We start from the raw sequence: 24,023 nt of genomic DNA, 5'->3' as shown, positions 1-24,023 counted from the left end.
TCTCACTATTTTATGGAGAATCATGTATAAAATTGATGTAAAATTTTGCGAGGAATTCGAATACTGTATTTTCACCCTTATAAAGACACTTTTCTGTGACCACTTTTCATTTTTGTCCTGCCAAATTCGCACCCGTGTGCCGACAGAGGGTAAACAGTCATCGGTCTATTTGTAAGGAGACGTTAATTAAATGAATTAAATGAATTTCTATGATTTTTTTTTTTTTTTTTTTCAAATATTATTGCACACTATGTTATGACCAAGTTATGAACGAAGAACAAAAAGATTTGTCAACCTAATTTGAGATAGAAAAATCCCAGTCTAAAAAGTATTTAAATTGGCATCTGAATCAATTTTATAGTGATGATGTCTTCTACTTCTACCTATCTAAGGGTATTGCTTTCATTGTAAGGCAATGGATGAAGTGGAACAGGATAGCAGTTTTTATATAAAAGTTAATAAACTAGTTTGCACCGATTTTATAGATTATGATTTTATGTTTTAAATTTTTTTTTTTAATTAGAAATTTCATTTGACGAAATATCATTTTGATTATGATTTTATGTTTTAAATTTTTTTTTTTAATTAGAAATTTCATTTGACGAAATATCATTTTGAGAAAATACCCCAAAAAGGGCGATATTTTCAGATTTTTAAATGTTGAATCACGACCTGAAATCCTAATATTATTTTTTTATTTTGACTTTAATTTTACACCTTTTGCAGTTACTATATTAGATAACAGTTCGGAATGCTCTCCAAAACTAAAATTTATTTCTTTTCTTTCCTTATAATAAAAAATGTAATTCGAACACCAAAAATCTTGATGTTGAATAAACGAAAATTGCGATTTTTTTTAAATTGGAGTGAAAAATGTTTAAATTTAGCGATTTTATATTTTACGTTTGGCTTATCCGCATTTTTAACCCTGGTTGGTTAAAGCTACTCCTTTATTCCTTCTAGCATCACAGGTTAGGTATGTCAGTGGCTACTGTTTTACTGATAAACCATACTTTGAAAAAAAAAAAAAAAAAAAAATGTGTACGTTAAACTTTTACAATAATTTTTTTTTTTAATTTTGGAAAGAAAAAGGTGCAGAATTATTTTTTTTTATCAACGGGATTATCAAGATTTTTTCTAATTTCAGTACTACCTATAGGTATGTCTTTTTGGTCTCTTTGGTACTTATTATAAAATATCGATAAGTTATACCTAAGTAGTACCGACAAGTGTTTTTTTTTTTTAAGTTTTTAATTAAAAATTCAGAAAACTGTTAAAATTGAAAGGAAAATTTCAAAACTCGCAAACATCTTCTAACATTGAAATACACGAATGAAATACTGCGGAATCGGTAAAGTCAGAAAATATTTTTTTTTTGAAAATGAAGTGCGTTTTCATGGATTTACATATTTTTTATTTTTGTCTATAAGAATTTTGCAGATATTTTCATCCCAAACTCTCTTAACGAATTTGAGCTATGATTCAAATATTTATTTTAATTTTTCTGCTCAGGATTTTCAAGAATAACAAACTTATTATACGAGGAATAATATGCCCATAATAGCAAAGTACGTACCTACAATTTAATTTCTGATCTGGTGCACCTGTTTTATAGAGAATCTAAAGTTTTCTATTTTACCTATCAGATAAATTTGGTAAATATTTGTTTCAACAGAAATATAATCATGGAAAAAATTCTATGAATGATAGGTATAGTAAAATGCATTCCTTCTCTGAAATAATAGGTTCATGTTCCCATTTAACTATTTAGACGGAATCGAAAACATTATACACAGCTTCGCATTAAAAATTGTTTGTGAATTTTTCTGTGAATTTTCTCTAACTGAACAAAATCTTCCCAAAATATGGATTTTAATGATTTTTAGCTTAACTGGAACTAGTAGCCGACGGCAAATTGTATAAGTTTGGACTAGCTATTTGTGTTGGAAAAATTCTCTTTCAAAATGCTGCCTTCATGGCAAGTTAACTTGTCTGAAAGATGAAATTTTCAAAAAAAAAAAATAACATACAAAACCCAAAATGCCAAAACACAAAATCAAGAAAAAAAAATCATTTAAAAAAAAATTAAATATTTATGTCTTCATTGCTAACGAAAATGATTGTATAAAAATATTTAAAATCATTACAATAAAAAATAATGTCTTTCTTTCAGTATTTGTCAACAAAAGAAAATTATTACCATTCTCAAAGAAAACCATTCATTATCCAATACCAAAATCACTAATTAGAGGGGACGACATGCCACATTGACTTTGTGATAAATCTCATCGAACAAACATCAGACAACAACTGTCTATAGAAATAATTCTGACACATTCCCCCTCGCTCGACAAATTTTTCGTTTGTTGCGATGTTAGGTGCTAGACAAATAGAAAAAAAAAAAAAAATGCCCACCCTCACTTTAAAATAAACTATTTTCTTTTTTGTTTCCAATAGAACTTTTTTCTTTAAAATTCGAGTTAAATGAAATAAAGTCACGATAAATCTCTATCTATTCTGGATTCTGGAGTAAAAGTGCAAATTCATACAAAAGCACGCATTTTGTGAATTTTTTTGAAAATCGAAAACATATTGAGTAACAGAAATTCTCTGGAATTTGGAAAAAAGGGTTTATATTAAATTTAAAATTAGTGACAGAATGACTGATTACTCTTGGTGTTGTAAATTCTAAATTTGAATACCTATTTCGAGACTTCTGTGGAGCTGCTGGTCGATATATCTGTCCCTAGGTAATAATTAAAAATAGTTAACGAAAGAATATCTAGCTTATAAAGGGTCTTTCAAGTGACATTCGAGTTCTGGTAATAAACGCAACATCTGTCGAATTTATTGAAGGTTAAAACATTGAACAACTTGTGCTCATCTTCAAATTTTATTTCGAACCATGTTCCGAAAAACTTATTGCACATAACAAATTTTTGGTCACGGAGCAAATCGTCAAAATTGTTTTTTATTATAGCTCTTTTTTTTGCATTTTGTGATTTTTGATAAAGGGGAATTAAAAAAAAAAACAAAAAAATTATTTGCTTGCTTCTTCTGTAAGAAATCTTTTTTATTTAATTTTTTTTAAAGTGAAAACTTCTTTAGTATCGTAGTGATTTGAAACAAGATGAAAAGAAAACGCGACACGAACATTCAACTTGTTATAACTTTTTGAAGTTATACTTCTTATGGGAGGGTGGGTATGAAAATTTACTTTTTGACAAGAATGTCAAAGGGATTATGACGCGATCACCCTGGGTAGCAGGGCTGTCGTTTCACCTTTAGAGTAGGCAGTACTTTAGTATTTAAAAATGCAGTACGCCGCAGTACGGCAAACATAAAACACACAACACGTTGCAAGTTACATGTTTCATGTGGCAAGTTGCATGTGGCAAGTCGTATGTGGCAAGTTGCATGTGGCAAGTAACGTGTGGCAAGTTGCATGTGGCAAGTTGCGTGTGGCAAGTTGCATGTGGTAATTTCCATGTGGCAAGTTGCCAGGGTTGCAAAAAGCTCACATTTCAGCTCAGCTCACAGCTCAGCAAAAAATTTGAGCTAGGTACCATAGCTTAGCTCATTTGAGCTGAGCTGAAAGTGAGCTGAGCTAAAAGTGAGCGCCCCAACTTCCAACGCCTATATCTCGGAATTTTGAAAAAAATGAAAAAAAAATGTTTGATGCCAAAAGGTAGCGAGGACTCTAACCTACATTTGGGTACAACTCCCATCCCTGTAGGTGCACGCGTTCTCAAACCGGGTGAACTTAAAGGTAAAAAAAAAGTTAAGCCCGATTCTGAAAAAATAGGTATGATGTGGCGGTTTAACATGGAAGATGATTTTTTAAAAATCTGAGAATGTGCAAAGCGTAGGCCCATGACACAAGCTATCATTGGGTATCACTCCCAAAAATTGCTCTCAAGCGGTTTAGCTTCCAGGAGCATTCAAAGATTCGGGGATTTTTCGAAAAAAAAATTTACCCCAGCTTTCAAACGCGATTTTCTCGGAATTTTGAAAAAAATCGAAAAACCGGATTATACCACTATCGGCTAGCTGAGAATATAAGCTTTCATATGTCACCACTCCCCTGTCTCTAGATCAAAGCGTTCCAACGCCTATATCGCGGAATTTTGAAGAAAATGAAAATAAAATTTTTGATGCCAAAAGATAGCGGGGACTCTAACATACATTTGGGTACAACTCCCATTCCTGTAGGTCCACGCGTTCTCAAACCGGGAGAACTTAAAAGTAAAAAAAAAATAGGCGCGATTCTGAAAAAAAAGGCATGATGTGGTGGTTTAACATGGAAGGCGATTTTTTAAAAATCTGATAATGTGCAAAGCGTAGGCCCATGACACAAGCTATCATTTGGCATCACTCCCAAAAATTGCTCTAAAGTGGTTTAGCTTCCAGGAGCGTTTAAAGATTCGGGGATTTTTCGAAAAAAAAATTTACCCCAACTTTCAAACGCGATTTTCTCGGAATTTTGAAAAAAGTCAAAAAACCGGATTGTACCGGAATTTTTTTTTATGATAAAAAAAGAAATATTTTACTAAAAAAAATAGAAATATATAGCTATACTATCAAAAACACCAAGAGAAAAGATCACGAAAAATTATCTGTCTTATTTATAAAAATATCTATGTGTTAAAATAATTCCATTAATAACTAGAACCAAACATCTTAAGCTATGGTGTTATATAAAAGTTTAAAATATCTTCATATTTCATTATACTTTCCAAATAAAAATCAATGTATCCTCTCACCCATCACAGCTCAGCTCAGCTCACTTTACCTTAGCTCACCCAACAGCTCAGCTCAACCATCAGCTCAGCTCACTTTCAGCTCAGCTCAAATGAGCTGAGCTATGGTACATTAGGGCGTTCGTTATTTTTGAATCAAGTTCCTAAGTGGGAAAACTGTTTCTAAATACAAAAAAAAAGACCCATAATTTTTTTCAGATTTTTATGATGGCGCCCCAAGAGGGTTAAAGTTTTTTAGCACTTGAAATAGGTATGGTATAGGTATTTTTTTAGATATAGACTTTAATCAAATTTTTTTGATGAGGTCCTTGTCCACGTTAAACAACGTTTTCAAAAAGGTATAGATCATTTTTCTAGGACCAGGGGTTTAGTCAGGGCATGCATGGCTTTGTTGGATTTTATTTTATTTTTCATGCTACTCATATGCTTGTTTAAATAAAACATAAAACATACAATGCATGCCCTGACTAAACCCCTGGTCCTAGAAAAATGATCTATACCTTTTTGAAAACGTTGTTTAACGTAGACAAGGACCTCATCAAAAAAATTTGATTAAAGTCTATATATAAAAAAATATCTATACCATACGTATTTCAAGTGCTAAAAAACTTTAACCCTCTTGGGGCGCCATCTAGTGTCAAAATAAAATTCTGAAAAAATGTATGGTTCTTTTTTTTTTGTATTTAGAAACAGTTTTTCCACTTAGGAACTTGATTCTCGAAAAAAAGTGAAATAACGAACGCCCTAATGGTACATATCTCAAAAGTGAGCTAGCTCAAAATTTGAGCTGAGTTGCGAGCTGAGCTCAGCTCACTTTTGAGCTTTGTAGCAACCCTGCAAGTTCCATATTTCTACTACTAGTGCTAAGCACACACAATTCTCATAAAATTACCATATCGCACATTTTATGCGCAATTCATTTACTTTCGTTAAGCATATACCGTACGTTCTGAACCGCACAACATGAGTAAAGTTCACAGATTAAATTGAAAACTACATGGACGCAAGGAGGATGAAAGAATTAATTTATTGTTCACTTGATAAAAATGTAAAAAACGAAGTGTGGATTAATTAATTTAATAATAGAAATTAAAAAAATCAAATGAAATTCATTTATATATGTATACTGAATGAGAAGTATAACTTCAGTCGAGTGTACATGTGTACACACACTCTTTTTTTTTGTTTTAAAAGATAGATGAAATTTGTACTGTAGATAGGTAATTAAATAAACTATAAATGTACAAAATTTCAATTAATTTCATATTCAAAATTCTGAGATAACGGTAAAAAGATGTTATTTTTCTACACACGTTATATCTTTTGATCTAGTGCACATACAAATTTGATTTAACTTTAATACGCATGCTGATAACATAACCTTTCATTTGATATATCACAATTAACTGTACGAGCTCTACAAGTTACACAATCTTAAATTGAAAAACTTGAAAAATACCTCAAAACACCTGTGGAGATCTGTTGACGATGACCAGTGTACCGTAATCTGAGCTTGAAATTTCGACATAGTTGGCTTTAAAAAATTCTTATTTTTTTTCTAGACATATAAAAGGTGAGATAACCTTTCAGATGATATAAAATTTACTATAGGTTGTCATATAAAAAAATATATTTAATGGTGTTAAAAGAGAAAAAAGATTGATTTTGTTGATTTTTTTTGATGAAAAGTGATTTGGTTTGAAAAAAATAAGCTCTTTTTGTAGATGTTGTATAGACATGGACGATATTAATATTTTCAACTGAAACAATAAGCTTTCAGATAATATAAAATTATTATAGGTTGTCATATATAAAACATGTATTTAAAGGAGATAGAATACAAAATAGGTAGATTTTTTTCTTTTTTTTTTTAAGGTTTCACTTCTGCCACGTGTGAATTGCACACAATACATTTTTTTTATTTTTTTGTTTAATTTTATTTTATTGAATTTCTGATTATACTTTACCTAATCTTACAAAAAAAACTTTAAAGGCTATAAATTAAAGAAGAAATAAAGAAATTTTCTTAAATTCAGTCATTTGAAAAAAAGGAAGTAACAAAAATTGTGAGTACCTAAGTCAATTTACTCAAAATTATCTGTGTATCTTTGAAGTCGTAATTTTATCTTAAGTCCAATTGATAAATTTATAAGATAAACTCGCCTGGGCATTTCAACATGAAATCAGATTTGAAATAAAACATTTGGACGACAACATCTCAGCTTATAATAAAACGTAGTATATTTCTCAGTCTTTCCGAAAAAAAAAATAAAAATAAATAAAAAAAAAAATAACAGTTATTTGAAATATATAAATTTAAGTGTCATGAATGAATCCTAATGAAAACCAAGACCAAAAGTAGAGGCAACAGGAGAAGATTTCATTACCTTCATCTTACATACAAACAAACATACTTATACCATTTTGCGCATACTAAGATATTCTACTTTTGTTTCTTTTATGTTTGGTTGTTGTTGCTGTGTTTTGTATTTTTTTGTTTTTTTTTTTTTTACTTTCAATTTGCACAATGAAATTGTTCCAGGACATACTTATGGCATTATATCCTTCTTTCCCTGTGTCTTTTTCCAAGCAGGTCATAAATCACCCTCACAGAAAATAAACGAGGTATGTTAAGGTGTAAATCTGTCAAGTTGGTGTCCTTTTTCAGAGTGCTGTACTAATTTGGGATTTTTTTCTTCTTGTTGTTGTTGTTTTTTGTATGTGTGTTTTACTTAGTGTTAGTGTGTAGTTCCTCAGAGGAGTACCTATAAACTCCCTCTCTATATAGTGTTTATGTGCGATAGTGGGATAATTCAGGTGAAAAATGAGAGAAAAAAAAATGTTTCTCAGGTAAAAGAAAAGATGGATGGTATCGATCCACAAAGACAGAGGTGAAGAAATAAAAAAAAAAAAACACACACAAAAAAACAAAAAGCAAGGTACCTACCTCGTGTCTTTGGTTAGAGAGCTAGATAGTTTTTCGGTTTAATTTTATCAAGCACGTGACACAACAACTTTATTTCAGATTAATTATATTGAACCAGATAATAAACTAAGAGACAATTTCCTGTTTTTGCTTCGAGTTTTTTTTTACATGAAACCAACCAAGCTTTTTAACAATATATTGACGTTCTAATTTTTTAATTTTTTTTTTTTTTAGCTTGAGATTTTCATTAAGATTTTTTGCAAGTAACTGTTTGATCTACTTGTCATACAATTACACCACACGAGTCCTTTTTGAAGTGTCTCTCTCTCTTTGACTAAATGATGACAATAGATGTCTCACTGAGAAGGAAAAGAGAATGAAAAGTGTTTTCAAGTGTATTCTTCTTTTACTTGAGGAATAATAATAATTGCCAAAGTGGTTTCAGTTAAAGTGATTTTATGACAATTGACCGATTTGATGAAATCTGAAATTAGCCTACTTCTCAAACTACATCAGACACAGACAATCTATGACTAGGAAATTGGATTAGTTACCAGCTGGTTGGAGTTATAAGGAAAATTTTAAGATTGACATTTGTTGTGTTTATGATTTTGGAGAGTTTAGATGATCTCTTGAAAATGAGCTTAATTGTGAAAAAGGATGGGAGCATATTGAAAAATGAAGAGTCTTTAAAAAACGTTTTTACAAGGCTGAGAAATAATAACTGAGAATTCAGGAAAATATGTATAAATATTTTTGTATTGCAAAAAGAAACAAATAAAAAGAGTCATTGAAAGTAGAAGCACCTGATAAACTACGTATTTTTAAAGAAATAAACTATGTAAGAATCTCAATGTTTCTTGGGTGAATATTCTAAAATATTTTAAATACATATAATAGCATAGGTAAATGACCATTAGGTACTTAATTAATGCATAATTTTGTGTTAATACGGATTAGTTTTTCACTTCACTAATTTTTTTTTTTTATTTTGCTTGAAAAAGGTCGAAATATTTATAAAATTTTTAAAAAATCGATGAATTCAGAATAAAAAAAAATATATCTTTGCCATTCATGTAATATAATTTTAACCATAGATAGGTAAATGGGTATTAAAACGATGGAAATAAATGTTTATTTTTAATTTGAAGTCAATAGTATTGAAATCCTTTTTTTTTTTTTTTTGAGAAACGAAATTATTTTACTGCTGCTTAGTTATATGCCAATTTATTTATAGAATTAAAGGAAAAGTTTTTACTGATTACTGGTATAGACACTATTCCATAACTGTAATTTTCAGTTTAAACGGATAATATTTTTTTATCACTTTCACAAGCTCACAAAGTTTTTAAACCCAAAAAAAAAAAGTATAAAATGTGAAAATGTGAATGTGAAAACACTGTACGGCGACGTAAAAATAGCTTGAACCAATCCAAACTTTTCTAAAGGAATCCGAAAACGAAGTCAAAATTTCACTGGAACGTAACGTTTTTTAAATACTTGAACACAGGTGAAAAACGAGTTTTTGGGTACTTTTGACGTCAATTTCATCACAGTTAAAATTTTTTTTTGTCAAACAACTTATTCAATCTCAAAACGCGTGTATTATCGTCCTAAATAATTTTTTTTTTTTTAAATGCCAACCTATATTTTTTTTTCTCAAAGAATTTGGAAAGAAAATTTATAATACCTATCTCAAAATCATTTTTGAACCAAATTGCAATTTGTGACTTCTGATTTGGATTTTTAGAAAAACAAAAATTAAAGAAAAATATGCACATATTTTTGATTAAACATCAAAAAGAACTTAATTGAAAATTTGTTCTTGTGTGAAAACAGTGAGTAGCATAGCTCAAAAACTGAATAGATAAATCTTAAAACAGTTTTGAATTAAGCATCACACAGTAAATTAAAATCACATAACAAATTTCTTTGCCTGATTTTTTTTGTTTTTTGCCGGCGTGTGAATTTAATGAATTATTGTCTTCTATATTCAATTGTACCAGTCAAATTGGTCTAATAAAAGCTACAAACAATTCAATAACTAGATTTATTTTCTTTCTTAGGCCAGGCAAGTTTTTCAACAACTTTAAAATGTAGCAATAACCAATTACCAATGCTTCAAATGTTCGCTACAAAATAAATTTACAATCTAAAAAGTATTCCGTGCAATAAAATATTAAAAAATAAAAAAACAAAAATATAACTAGTTTCGTAAAATTAAATTTTGCTACAAATTATGAGAATAGAATTTTTTTTTATTGAATGTATCTTTCAGGTTCAACGAGACAATTGGAAGAAGAAGAGGGCTAATTGATCTGAAGATAACAAAAACTTAATTATGGTCAAATAAATCTGGTCAACTTATTTTTATTTTTTATGAGTTATAAGAAAAATTTTTTCATTGGAAATGCAGAGCACCAAATAAAATGAATAAATTCTTTTTACCCATCAATTGGAAACTACATAGTTGATTTTTTATTTTAAATTCGTAAATACAAATTATTTTTTACTTTTAACCATTATTTTAATCAACATAATAACAATATATAATTGCATGGCAAAGTGTAGTTTCTAATAAATATTTAAAGAAAACCAAAGGTTCAACTTTATCAGAGAAAGGATATTTACGGTATACATAGTAAATTTCGTTTTAACAGGCTGCAGCTAACCGTTGTACAAAAACCAAAATGAATTTCATGTCAAATTAATTTCAACATAAACTAACTAGGCACGCATAAAAAATACCCTCAACAACACTTATTAAAAGTTCAACATTTAAATGGATTTTAGTGAAAGTCCTTTTTTTTCATAATGCAAAATGATGTTTTGAATGAATGGATCGCATTCAAAATAAACATGCCACTCTATACTACTTTAAATAAATAGAAAAAAAAATTATTTATTTATACCAACATTTTTTTGCAATTAATTCTCTAATTTTTTAAGTGAAAAATATATAAACATAAATATGTATTCATTATGATAGGCTTGAAAAAAATATGCAATATGTTTCGCGGAATGAATTAATGCATATTATACAAATTTATTGCCCTTTATCCGCATGCTGAGTGAAATCTCTATAAAACCACACTTTATTGTGCCATTTTAGTTTTTAATAGGAACAAATTATTTTAAATTAAAAATTATATGTATTTTATTTTAGCTTGCAGTGAAATGTGATGGACAGACTAATGTTTAGTTTTAAATTGAATATTATTAAAAAATTAATTAATTTGTTTGTACTATTTATTTTAATACATTTTTTATTTGTTAATAGGTTAGGTATAAATCTTTTTTAGTGTTTTGAGTATTTTTTTTAGTATCTAATTGTGTTTATAATGATTTTTGTTATATTTGATAAAATTAGGCCTCAAAACGATAGTAGTTACAGTAAATTAGAATTTTTTTTGCAAAATTTGCAGCACTTGACAGCTTTTATTATTATTTTTTTTTTTTTTTAATATGTAACTATTTAATGAAATGATTTTGGAAAATATAATATAACGATGGAAGACATTGAAATCAAAATTTGGGTTGCATAATTAAATTATTGGTATATTTTTAAGTTTTGCATAAGATTAACGTAGAATTTTTTTTTATATAGGTAGGTACCTATGTAATTTTAAAACAAAAATTTAAAAAAGTTTTAATGAATTTTTGAGAATGTAGTTTTTTTTATACTTTTGTATTGGAAAGTAATAAAAAATGACGAAATCAATCCGAACCGCTTAAGATTTAATTTTTTGAAAGACGAAAACGAATTCCGGTTCAAAAAAATTCGTTTCGCAATTTTGACTAAACGGAACTAGTGGCAAAAACAAAAAAAGTCGGAAGAAAAAGAACTTTATTATGAGATTTGAATTGACTTTAGTATGCTAAGTAAAAATCTGTTTACGGTACCAACTCATCACTATTTTTGCTATAAAATTTAAAAAACTAATTTCTGATGATTCTTTTTTATTTTAATGGAAATTATACATTTTTCCTAATATTTTGCTTTTTTTTAAATTTAAATCAAAAGTCAAAAAATTTGAATTTTCTTCTAAAAATTATTATTTACCTATGCTAACCACTAAGATTTTCAATATTTCCAATAAAAAAAAAAAAAAACAACTTAGGTACCTACAATTCGACGTCAAAGTACCCAAAAACCCCAATTTTGAACCGTGGCGTGCTATAGTCAAATTCTGACTTCGGATGAATTTGGATCACCACAAAAAAAAAATCCTTCAGAAATGTATGGTTGGTTTTAAGCTCTTTATTTTCTTTGCAAACGAGTGTAATGTAAGAAGATTCAAATTAATTTTTGAAGTTTCTTCACGAAAAATTCCCGTAGGTATTACTAAATTTATCAAAAAATTGTCTAATTAATTTTGATCAAAGTTAAATATTATACCAAATACATTTTCGTGGTTTTTAATATGATTGTCATTTTCATTAAATAGGTACTATTGCCAATAACCAAAATTCTAATTGGCACCGAAATTCAATAAAATATTTTCTACAGAATTAAAATTAGGCAGTTGTGAGAGTGTTTGTCGTTCTGAAACTCATATAAATCATTTGGGGAAAACATAAAGGCATGATAATTTAAATTTTACGCTTAATTTAGAACTTTAGAATTTAGAAATTCCATATCACTGAAATACATAGGTATATGCTTTTCGGAGGAGCTTGCTAATTTTGAAATTCAGTTTCTGACCATATTGTTTTTCATTTTAACATCAATTTTATACTTATTTCTATATTCTATTATTTCAATTTCGGAACAACCTTTTTTTATTTTAGTTTATAGGTATTCCATATGCCTCTAATAGGAATACAAGCCTTGTACGCCCAACACATTTAAAAGTCATTTCTGAAAATACACCCACATTCAAAATCTACTGCGGGCTCTTTAAACTTAAATTTCGTTTTAAAATTTTTATATGTTTGAATGAAATTCTATTAAATTAAAATTTTTTTCAAGATTTATTTTTGATCGCATCAATTTGATTTATGCCGAAAAAAAAACTTTTAAATAATTTTAAAGTGTAAATCAACAATTAATTGGAAAATCACGTGAAGTTACACTGGCCTTTTCTGTTAAATATTTGATTCCAATTTATTTAAAACCTATTTCTGGATTGAAATTTCGTTTCAGATAATTAAACATTGAATCTACTTATATTTTCATATATTCGCTGTACAAAAATTTTAAAACTGATTTCAGATGCATGTTCCATAAATTGTTGGTGTAAATTCTTTTGCTATGTTTTAAAAATTAAATTACTGTCATTAGGTAAGTTTTACCTACTATTAAGCTACCTACTTTATTAAATTTATTTTTTTAATTTATTTATTTTCAATTCTAGGTCTAGCTATTACCTAGTAGCAAAAATGGACTTATGAAGTTTTCATTGAACGATGACGATTTCATTTATTTCTAACTTACGGCCATATTATTTACTAGTTTAAAAATACATCTGGATGTAAGGAAATGTAAAATGTCAAAAATAAATCCAACTCCATAATATTCAATACCTACTTAAATCCAATCTCGTTATAACCAAATAAATTTAACTGTCTGTTTAACTTTATAAATCCAGAAGTACATACCTATGTAAAATTAATTTTCACATTGTTCAGTTATTTTGTCAAGCATTTTGAAAAGGAAAAATTAAGATAATTGCAAATTATACAAAATTTATTGAATAATCACATAATTTTTTTTTTTTTTTTTTTTAGTGAATAATAAACAAAAAATTAAATCCTTTGGGTTTACGAAATTCAGATTAAAGTGATTGGATTTAAAATCAACTTTAATCCAAACTAAATCCAGAGTGAAAAATATGGCCGTAAGAGAAAGGAAAATATACCTACATTAGGGTGCTTCTTAAAAATAATTTTTTGAAATTTTAATGGAACACCCTTTCATTTTGTTCTTCCTGCTTAAATATAAATTGGGTAAAATTTGGTCCAGTTTAAACACGTTCTAGGGGTCGCTACCACAATTCAAAGTTTTGAAAAATACACCAAATTTTGTTTTTTTTTTCAGATAATTTTAAAATTTTTAATCAGAATTAAGTACTTTATATTAAATATTTAACTGTTTTGAAAGAAATTTTGATAAAAAATACAGCGGAATAAAAATGAAGTTTAATTTTGAATATTTTTGAATTTGACATTTTTTTTTGTGTTATTCTGTAGAATAGCTAACTGAGTGATCATTCTTAATTCAAAAATTCAATGATTTTATCTGCTTGTTTATGAGCCTAATATCTTTATTCGACAGACAGTTAACTGACTGTTTATTAGAAGATTGAAAAATCGGGTCTTAAGCGTACTTTGTATTGTAACAAAAAAAATTTGGTTGAAATTGATTTTTTTTTTTACTTAAATCTTTAGTGAATGGTAGCGACCTCTAAATTTTAATATTAAAATCAGAAAAAAATACTATACCTATACTATGCTTATATGGTAGAACATAATACAGGGGTGTCCCATTAAGAAATCAAGAAAAACATTTTTTCGACCATATAAGAAGCACCCTAACCTACATAATTACTAATTTTATAAATTTTGTAGAGAAAAAAAGGATGTAACATAACCTCAATTTACCATGAACAACGGTTTGTTGTCTATTTAGGTACCTAACTGTTTTGCAACATTTTGATAGTAGAATGATGTAGATGAGGTATTTCTGATTTCAGAATTTGCAGAACAAAATTCTATAGAAAAACATTTATAATAATTTAGCTCAAAGAATCATAGGTATGTATAAAGTTCTGACACTCAAATTTGAATTCCAGAAGAAAAGCTCGAAAACACAAAAACATCATTAAAAACAGTTTAATAGGTATTTCAAAATGTATAGCACTGATATTCCCCGTGTTTTCACACCTTAACCCTTTGTTCCCGGAGTAACTTTTTTTTTTAAATTTTTTTCACGAAAAATCACAAAAATCTTGACAACAAATTTTTATATTTTCTAATTACACACCAAAACGAAAAAATAATGATTGAACTAGTAATTACATTGTATAAGGAATGTTTTCAGCTGAGAGTACAAAAGTTGAAGTCCATTTTTTAGTAAAAAAAAAACTAAATTATAAAAATGCGCGTACAAACCAATGTGTTTTGCCAAAAAGTCTTATTAAACTATTATTTAGATTGGAAAAGCAAATTTTCTGATGAAAAACATGTTTACATATTCCATAGATTTAAGAACCTTTATAAACTTTCTCTTTCAGTGTTACCGTTATTTGATTTTATAGCTCTAAGCTTAGGGCTACTTGACAAATTGAGAAAACCCTCACAAATCCTGCATTTTTTTTAACTAAATATTAACTTTTATACAGATATTAAATTTTTTGTTGGTCATAATGCAATAGCTCATGCAATAATTTTCAAATTTTGGTTATTGCAATAAAAAATAAAAAATAATTAATAGGTGGTTTCATGGTGAAACCACTAGGAAGCAAAGGGTTAAAGAATTGCATATAAATAAGTATCATATTTCGACTTTGCTTTAAAAAAATTTAAAATTTTTAATTCCTTTCACTGAAGCAAAACACAGATTTCAATCATTTTGGTGCTTTACAAAAAACAATTTAGAAAATTTGCGCAAGTTTTAATAACAAAATTAAGGGACACAAATTACTTAATTCATTTATGCTAAACCTGTACATTTTTTTCTATAAAAACGCGAAAAAAAATATTGCATAAAACATCACAAATCTGATTACCTACCTATACAAAAAAAAAAAAAAACGAAATAATAGATATTTCAACTACCTTAGTACTTTTCTATCCATCCTAGAAGCCTACCTACCATTATCCGAGGATAAAAACAAAATCCTAAAAGTACCTACCTACCTTTTTACCTATCTATTATATTGCTTAACTATGTACACCATCATTCAAATTGCACCGTAATAAGGGTTGTTTATAATAAAACTAAATAAAACTATATAATATAAATTTTTTGTTACCTACATTCTATTCCATTGATCCTAATCCTGAATGCAGCTGTTGTTGTTTGTCTAACAAGACCATCGTTTCTCGTTCATACATAGTAGATATATAATAAAAATAAATAGGAAAAAAACTTCAATTCATCCTGCCCACTTTTTGGTAGCGAGAAACATTTGCAATCCACTGATATCCTTCGCAATAATCCTTTTGCATTTATTTGGATTTGCACACACAACAACAACGACAAATCAACCAAAATACACAATATAAAAAAAAATACAGCCTTCGCTTTTAGGTGTCGATACTTTTGTTTCGATATAAAAAAAAAAAACAATCATGCACTTTTGGGGGACACTTTCACACTTAATTTTTTTTTTCACTTTGCAAAAAAATATGTAAATACAAAAAAAATAACTCTGTGCACTAAATTGAATTATTTATTTTATTCGCAATTTGTTGTATAGAAATCGCTTTTCACGAAAATCCGTTTTTTTTTTCCTTTATTTTTTGTTGTGTTGGTATTTTAATTAAATAGGTATTTTCGTTCCATTTTGATTGATAGATTGATGGTGTTGTATAGGTGTGGGCAAAAAATTTGTGTAAAAAAATGTATCCCCACGGGAGGAGCGAAAAAAGGAAATTATTATTTGCACACAAAATATCTATAGGTAGTATAGCTAGTACCTAGGTAGAAGATTTACTGTATAGAGTATAGGATTTTAGGATGAACGTATCTTTTTATTTCCCAAAATCGATTTCTCTGTTAATTAATCATTTTGCACATCAACACATACACACACACACATATAAACACACTCTACACAACTCTGGTATTATGTAGGTACACTTAAAAAAGAAAACAACAAATACAAAACATAATCAAAGCCCAACCAAGATGAACAATAGATGGATGTTGTGGCTTGAGGTTATGAAGATACTTTTTTTTTTTTTTTTGTTTTGTATGCGGGTGGTTTTGAGGAACAACGAATATACAAAAAAAAAACACTCTGAATATCCTTTGGTTAGGTTTTTTTCTTATTTTGCAAAAAATTTATTTTCTACCGATATGTTGGTATTCTTGAATATACATGAAACCATAAATTTCAAAGATACATATTAGTCCTTAATGAAAAAAATTTAAACAAATACATTCACATCTTTTAACAGGTGGAGTAATGTTATTTTTCCTTTCAAATACAAATAGATAAGGTATTGTTATGGTTCTTATTAATTTTTTGTTTTGTTTTTTTTTTTTTTTTTGTTAAACAGGATATTATTTGGATTAATCAGAGTGGTTAAACGCGATTACATAGTTAAGATTACCACGAATAGTGCCAGGACTCGAACGTCCCAACAAACCGACGAAGTATTTAAGACTAAAACCTTAAACATGCGATTGAATGGCGCTGCTGCTGGCTGGCAATCAAACCGAAAAAGTATCTTTCTATCTTTTTGCTAGTGTATAATTTCGTTCGGTGTTATGTTGTGTTTTCGTGTGCTCTGGCTAAACGTCGGCGCGGCACAGGCACACCGATGAATTTTGTGTGTGATTATTGTCAGTCTTCTCAGGGTTTTCTCTGTTTATTTCTTTTATAGAGAACTGGTATAAAGTCACATGAAGTTTAAAGATGATGGGCGAATGATCTGTGTTCGATGGAACACACCATTGTATATATATTTCTATAGTACTATCATGAAGTCGAATTTAGTATTAGTTGATGTCGCCACTTTTTTGAGGTGGCGCTCAGTGTGTTTTTTTCATACAAATTCTGCTTTTTCAAGTCACCACTAGAGTTCCTAAGATCGTTTTACTTCATGATAGTACTATGGAAATATATATACAATGGAACACACAGCAAAGGCAAAAATGTTTGTTTGATTTGTGTTTGTTTACACCAAGTTTGTACGTTGCTCTTTGGAGATATCGAACTGACAGCAACAAAATATTGTATCTTTCATACATGATGGCAGAGGAAATGTCAAATTCAAGTCAAGATTTTCTTATAAGTTTCTAATCTATCTCTGATGCTGTAGATTGAAGTTTTTTTTTGGTATGATGTTATACTTTTGTTGTCTATACTAGTTAATGGTTGTTCCAGTACGCATGTTAATTTTTGAGTAAAACAGAGAAAAGAGTTCACAGTTCTCCGAAACAAAAATACTCTAAAGGAATTAAAAAAAAAAAAACATTTAAAATCATAATGAAATGAAAATTTATTTATAGTTCTTTATATCTCTTCCTATCTGTTGGATATGGATGGCAGTTTGAAGTTGAGCATTTGCGCAATAAACAAAAGAGAGAATTTTAGACCAATTTTTAATGAAAATTCCGCCGCCATTATTTATTTTATTTACAAAGAGTAAGTACCTAGTTCAAAAGCTATCTCTAGGTTCTAGGATACACGAAACGAAATTAACTTTTAATGGATTCAACTTCAACATTCAACCTACTCCTTGAAAGGTTTTAATTCATAATTTTATTAGCTGTTTATATGTAAATAAGTGTTGGAAGTAGGAACTATGTTAGTAGTTTAAAAAAAAAAAGAAAAAAAAATCCAAACTAAAAAAATCCAAAAGAGAAATATAATTCTCTTTAAAATAAATATCAACAAATGTTAAAATATTCATGATTGCGAATGAATTTTTGTATTCAAGAAGCAAAATGAATTTAGTAAGAAGGATCGAATGAGAGATTAGCTTCCACCAAAATGTTTGTAATACACATTCCACAATTCATAGTGAATAGCAGTTAAATGGTCGAAGGAAATTGTTGTGTTGTAACTGCATTTTCTCTTCTAAATTTGATGGGAGTTCATTCACATAAGCAAGGACATAAACCATTGAGGAATGTAATAATTTATTTGGTCCATTTCGAATTCGAAGTCGAACTCACCAAAGAGAGATACAAAATTCACTTATATAACTGTATTTTTGTGAATTTGGATTAAAAAAAGATATATACCTAATTAGAAATTGGAATCCAAATTCACAGAGATATATTCGAATTATTCGAAGTCAAAGTGATGAAAAAATTCTGGAACATGTTTAATTAAAGAGAAGAAAATAAGAAACAAAAACAATTTTTCCCAGATAAATGAAGGAATGAACCATAATAGAATGAATAATGGAATGAACAATGAGTCAATGATGTTATGTTTATTTACGGTAAACTTAAGAGAAACATCTTATACTTATCTCTTTTGCAATTCCACAACCTGTTGTTTAATGACTTAAATTCACAACAAAAAAAATTTGATAGGAAGGAGAACTTTTTTTAAGCAAAAAAATAGTAATTTTCATTGTGGATTGTAGATAACTTATTAATAACAATCCTTGTATAGAACATCCCTACTAACAATTTTGCTTCTATAATGCTTTACAGAAGTAACAATTGCATTTATTTAGAGACAAAATTGTTTGTCGGGATTAATAACAAATTTTTTTTACTTAAATGGCCTTAGCATCTTTCTAAATTGTTTAAAATTTTAAAAGTCTTTTTTATTATTAACTGCTTGTTTATATAATTTTATTGTTTTTAGTTAAAAAAAAAATTGGGGATTTATTGCCATAACGCAATATTGAAAAACGCAATTAATTCAGAATACTGTGTCACTTTATTGTATCCTCATACAACTTAAAAAAATATTTGAAGAATGGTAAATGGTGGGTAAATGGTAAATTAATTAATCTACCAACTTGCGCAGCCACGTTAAAAAAAAAAGTTTTCTTAGAACAAAAAAAAATTAAAAAAAGGTTAGGACTTAAAAATAAACTAAACATAGTTCATACAACTTTAAAATAAATTAGGTAGATTTTTTTTCTTCAAATTGTTATTCTTAATTTTGAGTTTGAAAGTTAGTTTTTCAAAACAACCGATTCTCAGAAAAAAAAATAAAAATAACGAGGATATTAATAAAATTTAGGTATAACCATGGTTTAAAGATGATCAGCTATAAACAATCTGGCCCTTAATTCAAGCGAAGTTGTTGTTCAATTATTGAGCACAAATGGCAGCAAGGCCAAAGTTGTAATTCACATTATTTGCAAGTTTTCTAAGTACACTGTGGCGTATACGTGCTTTTTTTTTAAATTTATTTGTTGGATTTTTTTTAACTGCAAGTGGAAGACTGATGGAATCGAAAAAGTGTTGATCAAGTTAGAAATTTTATATTCAGAACTGGTCTTATGACACATTATTTGAAAGTATTTTATAATGCGGAAAAATAAACTGTTTGGTTCTATATTCTCCCGTATCTCAATTTTCAAAAAAAATTAAAATTTGTACAGAAATCCAGAATCTTGACCATACTCTTTTAAAGGATCTTTAATATTGCACTGGCACGTCACGTTTACGAAATATTTGAATATAAAAAGTTTAAAAAAAAAGCGGTTTTGGATACTTTTGACGTCGAATTACATCACAATTAAGTTTGTAAATACAAAGCAATTTATGCAATCTCAAAAAACAATATTTTGTCGTCTAGGTAAAGTACATAATATACACACATGTATTAGGGCGGTCCTTAGGTATAAAAGTTATTTTTGAATTTTAACTGAAACATCCCCTCAATTATGTAGTTCTAAATAAATAATACAAAAATCCTGTAAATTTTTTTCCAAAAGAACCATGCAAAATATTCTTTTCTAAAAATTTCAAGGGTGCTGAACTTGAACCCGAAGTCATACAAATTTTACTGGCCTACGTTTTTAAAATGCTACCGTTACTTTAAAAGGACAGTAACTTCATTTGCCCTTTTTTTTCTTTTTGGAGTCCTTTTTTCATTCAAATACACTTAAGAGCAAAACATGGAATCAAACTGCGTTCTGTAAAAACGATAATTGATCAGGATGTATTTGACATACATGAATGTTAATGGTACTATTAAAAAGCTTGAAACAAAAGCTTTAAGTAAATGAATTTAAAAATCTGTTCACTTTATAAAGATACAATCAGCATAAATGAAGTATCTAAGGAAAAAAGACTGAAATTGAAACAGAGTGTACAATGTACCTCCTCTGGAAAATTTAAAATGAAGTGCAATTCATTGACAGATAACGCTAAAACTATCGTAAGTAAAAAAAAGACTGAAATTGAAACAGAGAATATCTGGTAAATTTAACATTTAAACAGAAAATGAAGTTTTTCCCAACAATGGTCTCAATGAGTGTTCGAAGAAAAAATATGTATTTCATCCATTGCAATTTTTGTTTTTAATATAAGAATTTATTTAATTCCGTTTTTTTGCTCCTAAGTGTAGTTTCTTCATTCAGTAAACAAAGATAGACAAAACTTCAATTTCGTTTTGTAATTTGCACGTCCCATTAAAAACTTATATTTGGAGATTAATTTAAGCTTGGAGAATATTGTTAATAAGATACTAACTTAATTAATTACTATTTGGAAAAAAGCCACCAAAAATGTGTGATATATTTAAAAGAATCTGGCCAAGGCTAAAGGCTTAACAGTTTTATTTTTTGTCTGAACGAAAAAAAATAGATTTTTTGTTTGTTCTTCTAAGAAGTATAAAATGCCAACAGTTGAAACATTTTAAAGACAAACGTTTACATATCCTTTTTTCTTTTAGTAAGAGTCATACAATCTTATAAAATCGTATATACCGAATATAATAATTTGCTATAAGAAATAAATGCATTCGAAAAATGACTCATTTCTCATTTCTTATTTTCATGACGCAACATAAATTAATTTAAATAGCAAAAAATCCACAAAATGTCAGGCACAACTTCCATATAACTGTCAAAACCTGTCAACACATTTTTATTTAATATGAACCTCTGGCAAACTGCATGTTTTGTTATATAACAAAGATACATACAAGTATATTTACACCCTGAGTGTGAGTCCCTGCTGATGCCCGATATCTTAATGAGGGTCTCTTTTGAATAAAAGGTATTGCATCTTTCATGTATGAAATATTCACATACGAAATGTGTGGGAAATCATTGTGGTTCGTGTCGATGACACATTCAAAATATATCGTATGAATCCAAAACCAATCGGCATGCGATGAAATCTCGAAATTTGATATTTGGACACTCTTAAACACACCGGGTGTCAAATTTTTCAACCGACCGACACGACGACGACCGATCGGCAGGGGCGATCGATGGTCGGTCGTCGATCAAAGTCGACGATCGGTTGGGTGATCTTAATCTCATATGTGAATAAAAATTTAGTAAAGACGTGCGGTCTTGTTCTATGATTTTCTTGTTTTACAAAGTCTTTGATTCAAAGTATACCTTTGTTTTGGTGAAATGAAATGCGGGTGATTTGAATCGGATTGTATCTAAAAGAATTTAAGGTTTTATTTTAATATTCGATAATTTTGGTGAGAAATTATATTAAGCGGTATAATATGCATTTTTACAAAATACTTGTATTGTTTGGGTGAAACATGATAACTTGAAGTTCATATTATGTTTTCATTATAATAAACCATATGGTAATTAACCATGGCAATGTAAATGAGAAATTTCAATACTCTTTGAAATTAGCTACAAATTGAGGCTGAATAGAAAATGATGAACTTTTTAAATAAGATTTTTAAGTTGCTTCTGTACGGGTTGTAAAAATATCAATTAAAAAAATGCTTTTAAAATTAAAAAAAAAAAATATTTAGGTATTGCAAATAAAAAAAAATTGCATTAAAAAAATGATTGCAAAAAAAAAAAAAAGCATTAAGAAATAAATTGCACGACTGGGGTCGCACGTACTTGCTCTTATGCTTAAAGTAACTATAATGTTAAAGCTTTTTATTCAAGAAATTTAAAATTTGATATTTTGAAGAAATTTCATAAGTAGTATAAAAAAATTAAATCTGTTTTTATAATTAATAAAACTCCGTTTTAAAATATCTTAAAAAAGAAAAACAAATATGCCATTTTATTTCTCGTATAAAAAGGTATTTTTAGAAAAAAAATTTTGAAAATTGTAGGAGCCGTTTTTTAAAAAAATAATTTTTTATATATAAATTTTTTTAACATTTTTCAAAAAAAAAGTTGGTATGCCATTTTGAAGAAATAATTAATTTACACATAAAAACTAAATTTCAAAATTTTTCATTGATCCGTTTTCAAAAAATTGATTTTTCAAAAAAAAATTTTGAAATATTTTTAAAAAAACCAAAAATGCGTTTTTTGAAAATTTTCTAAAATTTTAATATTATCTTTACTTACACACTTTTGTATAAAAATTTTCATTTAAATCGGGAAAATTTTGTACGAGATATTTAGAAACGAAAAAAACCGTTCTATGACAGGTACCGTTAATAACGGTACAAAAAATATTTTTTTTATTTAAAAAGTTGGCCCTTATGTGTAGTACTACACACAAAAATTTTAATCAAAATCGTTAGAGCCGTTTTTGAAAAAAATTACCTTTTCTATTTCCGTTATATGGCAGGTACCGTTAGTTTTGGTCATAAAAAAAAAATTTCAATTTCCCCTCTAAGGAATCACCAAAAACTGCTAACTACCAAGTTTGAAGAAAATCACTTCAATCGTTTAGGCTGCAGCTCCAGATAGAGACAGACAGACAGACAGACAGACAGAATTGCCGGACCCACTTTTTTGGCATTCTCCATCATCGTAATGTCATGTAAAATTGTTATCTCGAGTTCGATTTTTTTTACGAATCCTAAACTTGCCCTATAGTACCTATATCGCAAGTAAAAATGTTAGTTATTGCAATTGAATAATATTTGCATTGAAAATACAATTTGTATTGCAAATAAAAATATTTTGCATTAAAAAAAAATGTATTGCAAATAAAAAAAATTTTTGCACTAAGAAACTTTTTTTAAATATTCCTCGAATTTCTTACGATTTTGGCTATTTAACCATAAATTAGGTTCTTGCTAATGTATATTCAAATAGCTAAAATCGTAAGAAATTCGACGAACATTAAAAAATATTTAATGCATACATTTTGCATTGAATTTTTTTTTTTCAAAACAAACAATTTTTAGGTAGCTATATATTTGCAATAAATTTTTTTTTTTTTGTGTACCTAAAACATTTTTATTTGCAATAAAAACTTAATTTTCAATGCAAAGGACCCCGCACATTTAGTATGGGAAGTGGCCCTCGGTGAAATTGTCTGAAATTTTAGTATGTTGTTCTCTTGAAGCCCTTGATCAAAAGTTGACATGGGCAGAAAGTCGAAAAATGGACAGTTTTTTAAATAACGGTTTTTTTCCGATGACTATCTTAAACCTTGTAAAAGGGATAGTAACTCTCTATATTGTGTTTTTCGCTGAAACCGAATCCGAAGTCCATTTTGCCCCATCACGTCAGGTTTTCAAGATAACCTCAAAAAATGTCACAGTCCCAAAAAATTTTTTGTTTGAACTGGGAGT

At 28.2% G+C, this 24,023-nt stretch overlaps 2 protein-coding genes across 3 annotated transcripts in view; both read right to left on the bottom strand.

Annotated features, from left to right (window-relative positions):
- The window catches only part of LOC129910308 (teneurin-a), a 301,855-nt gene extending 284,594 nt beyond the window's left edge, over positions 1-17,261 (bottom strand). For both annotated transcript variants that reach the window (XM_055987641.1, XM_055987642.1), the window contains exon 1: positions 15,667-17,261. The gene's annotated coding sequence lies outside the window, so the exon portion shown is untranslated. The remainder of the gene's footprint in view (positions 1-15,666) is intronic.
- The window catches only part of LOC129910309 (protein deltex-like), a 260,104-nt gene that overhangs the window by 57,985 nt on the left and 178,096 nt on the right, over positions 1-24,023 (bottom strand). The window lies entirely within an intron of this gene.

Source organism: Episyrphus balteatus, chromosome 2 (assembly GCF_945859705.1).
Source record: "Episyrphus balteatus chromosome 2, idEpiBalt1.1, whole genome shotgun sequence".
Lineage (NCBI taxonomy): Eukaryota > Metazoa > Arthropoda > Insecta > Diptera > Syrphidae > Episyrphus > Episyrphus balteatus.
This window is presented reverse-complemented; position numbering and strand designations above follow the sequence as displayed.